Consider the following 4,667-nt stretch of genomic DNA (forward strand, 5'->3'; position numbering starts at 1 on the left):
GCCCACCATAGAAATCTAAATAACAAGGGTGCCCACACTGTATTGTATTGTATTGTATATACCAAGGTATATACCACGTATATACTATATACCATACCATATGCATTTTTGTTATAGTCAAAGATTTTACATTGTTATAGTTAATAGTTACATAGAGAATATCAAAACTTACTGTGTTCACTTTTTAACATTATTTTTTTGAATATTTGTAATTTAATTTTATTCAATTTATTCGTAAGTAATTAATATTGTTAGCAGACAAAGCTCATTGGGCATATTTGACGGCTGCGGCGGTCAAAGATTTGTCTTGCGCTATGTCGCCGTGATGTAATGTGCACTCTATTAATTTTGCTGCGTAAAAAGTAGGGAACCCTATATCACCGTGATGTAACGTGCATTATATTTTGCTGCAGTAAAATGTACCTTATATCACTATTACCAAACATAAAATGCGATACGTAAAGTCTTAAAAAGCTCATTGAGCATATTTGACGGCGTTCAAAGCTTTGTTCAAAGATTACATTCCCCGCTCCATCCCCCGGCGCCCATCGTCAAGGAAGCAGGTCGCGACTTCCGTAATACGATGATGACGCTCAGTAAGACGTGGGCGCATCGGGTCCACGTGAGGGTCTTACAAACCTCGCCTCTTTGTCCGAAATCACGTTCACAAATAACGTGATCTCCAATCTCCACCCACGTGGAGAAGGGACCATCGACGCCCACAAAAATTCATAAATAGAAGTAAAAGCCATGTGATCAATAAATGTTTTCCTCTTAATTAAGTGATCTGTAGAGCAAGTACAAATTTGTATTAAAAATATTTACATAAGTACATCTTATGGTGAATTCCCGTAGCATTTAGTGGGATATTGGATAGTTGGAATATAAGTTTGATTCAGTGATCGATTTTCTTTACGGACAAGTACATGAGCCGTTCTGTGTTCTGCTAGATGGAGATTTTTTTCCCACCGGGGATTGAACCGACGTTCCTTATTTACTATCCACGTTCTACGCTCATGCGTAGGCGAATGGGCAATGGAGTCTTATATGTATAACATTTTTAATTTGATTATTACTTACCGTAGCTCTATGGCTTCACTAAATTATATCAATTTATGAGTGTTCCTAAATCTTTCCTTTGAGTTCCACAAATTATACATTATAATTTAATCACTCACAACATAATATTAGAAACAACAAGCAATTGACTTCTATTTTATAAGAACAGTACGCTCGCGCTCCAATTAAAATGTGTATACTTTATAAACATACATTTTTTTAAACCTAGTCCAACATACAAATAGCTGTGAGGTATACTCGTTTAATGTATTTAATATATTATTTATATAAGTACATATATTAGTTATATAAGTAGTGTAGATGAAAAAAACAATTTTTTTTTCTTATACCTTTCCATATACAAAATACAATAAATTCATACAAAGACATATTCCCGCCTCTATTTTAAGCGGTTTTATTGGACGTTGCAAAATTGACTGTCACAGACAATCCAATTTCGAAAGCGTATTTTGCAGTTCCGATTTTAGATGAATCGGAAATTGTGGAGACGTATTGATCTGAATATAATATCTAGAATAGCTATTTGGGAGTTGCCATAGTGTCCTAAGGCAGTATTTTTCCTTTCCAGTGTTTAAAAACATATAATATAGCATTAGACGACCTATACATTTAGACTAAATATTATAGAGCTTTAGGGCATGCGGGGCTGTTTAAAAGGTTGCTGTACCGGCTGTTAATGTTATTATCAAACCTATATTGAGAGCAATAGATGCAAAAATAGCTTAAGAGGCGTAATTTTCTTATTTCCGCTACGTTATTTTATACAAGGAATCTTAGTTAAAAAAATTAAAGTGTGCCAGCCCTACGATTTCGATATATTATAGTAGAGATTAACTTAATCACTTTGAGTGCACTTCAATCCTTTCATCGGTACAATGCGAAAATGGAATAATTTTTTCCATTTTAAATTAAATTTCTGTTACGCTTTCGTTTTACAAAATCTGCACTTATTGTACAAGTTTGATTGTTATAAAAACTTGTAACTACAATAAGTGCATTTACCTGTAAAAATTAATATGTTGTCTTTTTTTCTCTTACACCTAGATTACATACATACTTATCTATTAAAATAAAAAAAAAAAACAATATAGTTTCCACGAGGTCTGCCCATGATTCATGCATCTTCCGTTGCCGTAGGCGCAATAAAGAAACTGAGAGCACCTACTAAAACTTAATAGCAATATTGTATATATCAAGCTAGCTCATATCAGCTATTGTAGGCGTTTAAGTATAAGAATGAATAGGCTTTACCTTACTGATCAGGCATGCTAACCTGAAAGACCGCATCTTCACTTACCATCAGGTGTGATGGCGGTCAAATGCCTGAGCAGTGTGTTAAAAAAAAAAAAAAAAAAAGAATTATTCATATTTGTGTGTCCCCTATTTAAGCGTTAAGTTGTTTAGTATTGATAATATTTTTTGAAAAATTGAAAAATCGGCCCTAAGATAAGTGTTTAGTAGTAACAACCTTACTTCAAAAGCACGCTAAACTTGATAAGTTCCCGAAATAATGCTCAAACGTGAATTAATACGAGCCTGTCACAAATTTGTCGCCCATGCTAACAAGCTTTCAGAAGTCGGATAACGGATGTTTAATTTTCAGTTTCATCACAATTTACTTCAGGAAATTGCGCAACTGGTCAATTAATGTTATGAGCGAAGAGAAATCTAAAGGAAAGCAAACCATAGATTTTAGAATTAATTTATGTTAATACTAGCAGCTCCACCCGTCTCCGTTTGGGCTGACCAGGATAAAAAAGAAATGAAATATACCAAAAAAGTAAAATAAGGCTAAACTATGTTACTTCCTAATAATGTAGCTTTCTATTAGTGAAAAAATCACTAAAATCGGTCCAGATCTTTTGGTACCTATTATGTATATTAGCATACAAGGAAACAAAAAATACTTTGCTCTTCATAATGAGTGCGGATGAACAACAAGTTGACGCAACCTGTGGACGCAACAGACGTTATTCTGAATTCGCGCTAACTGTCAAACGCGTGAAATAGGACACAACAAAAAAGATTTATTAAAATCGGTCCAGTTGTTCATACGTGATAGCGTTATCAAGCAAAAAGGCATTTTATTTTTATAAATAGAAGAATATAAATAAAATATAATACATATAATATTTTACAAATAGAATAGATCGTAAAGTACTTTATGAATATTAAGAATTTCAGAAAAAAATAATACTCCTCATATAAAATAAACGCAATTTTTTGTTTCTACCTATCATTATTAATTGATTTATGTATAAAGAAGGCAATTTTTTTGTATTGGTAAAAAATGTGATTTCTTTTTATTTGATATTTTTTTACCAATACAGTAGTAACCTTTTTTTTCGTTTAGTTATTAAATTAATTTTATTCGTTACCAATTTAATACATCAATTTATAATTATTTTAATGAAGAAATGATCAAAGGGGCGGAGACAAATTGGCGCGCTTTAAAAATTGATTACATATTTAAACTTTAATTAAGTGTTTTATCTACTATTCTGCTAGCCATAAGCCAGCTATTTTAAACCAGCGCTGATTGTTCAGTGGTACTTAATTATTTTAAACAATAAAAATTGATTATTTTGACTATATTAATTGTTTTATTTACTACTATGCACTACTAAAAATTTTATTTAAATATAATTTATACTACCAGTGTAAATTTAGAAACTTGGGAGTCTAGTTAAGTAGCAGAATTTTTTGGTTGAAACGATGATGACAACCCTAATTTTTTATTTGCTATTTTCTAGTACTTAACATAATATGATTTATTGGTGATCTCTTTAAATTAGTTTGCTTAAATACTTATTTGGACACACCTATTATAATACATACAAAAACATTTATTTGGTACTAGACCTTATATCTCTGGATTTTAGGTGATTTATTGTGGAACTGATTTTTTATTGTTTGGTGACTACATTTTGGTGACAGATCTAGTTACTATTTTGAGGACAAACCCTATTATTTAAGAAACACAAAACTAATTAAATTGGTGATAACTGATAGCTTAAATGATACCCTTACTTTTATAGCACTTTATTGAGACGCACCTACACACAGTTTATTTTTTAAAATAAGGGTAACTAACTAAGTAACTAGGTATAAATAATAATTATATTTATCAGAAACTAAATGAAAATTGGCGCAATTAGAGAAAAGAAAGAAAAGAATATTAAAAATTCATAATACAGACTTACTATCAAACTACTATGAACCAAATATCAAAGCTGCGTAAATACTCACACATAAAAATTTTATAAATAGCCATTCAGAAATATTTCAATTCATAAAACATCAACATCATAAGTAGTTACCTTTATTCATAACTCGCACTCGACCTTAACGTTCAAATTTTCGCTTTCAGCCCAAGTGGGTTTACGTTGCCAAAAATTTAAAGTGAACCGCCGTATCTACCGAAAGCATTTCGAGTGCCGGAAACGGATCGATAAAACGGGTCGATGTAATCAATAATTTGGCGAGCTTAGAAGTGCAATTGCACGGGAGGGGTCGGAGGGAGTCCAGGAGGCAGCGGGTGCGTGCGCGCCGCGCCGGGAGCAGCGCGGCCTGCGAGGCAGCGGGCA

The sequence above is a fragment of the Colias eurytheme genome, chromosome 1 (genome assembly GCF_061535395.1).
Source record: "Colias eurytheme isolate Ceu_HAF_F1 chromosome 1, ilColEury1 Martin Lab GWU primary, whole genome shotgun sequence".
In the NCBI taxonomy this organism is placed as follows: Eukaryota; Metazoa; Arthropoda; class Insecta; order Lepidoptera; family Pieridae; genus Colias; species Colias eurytheme.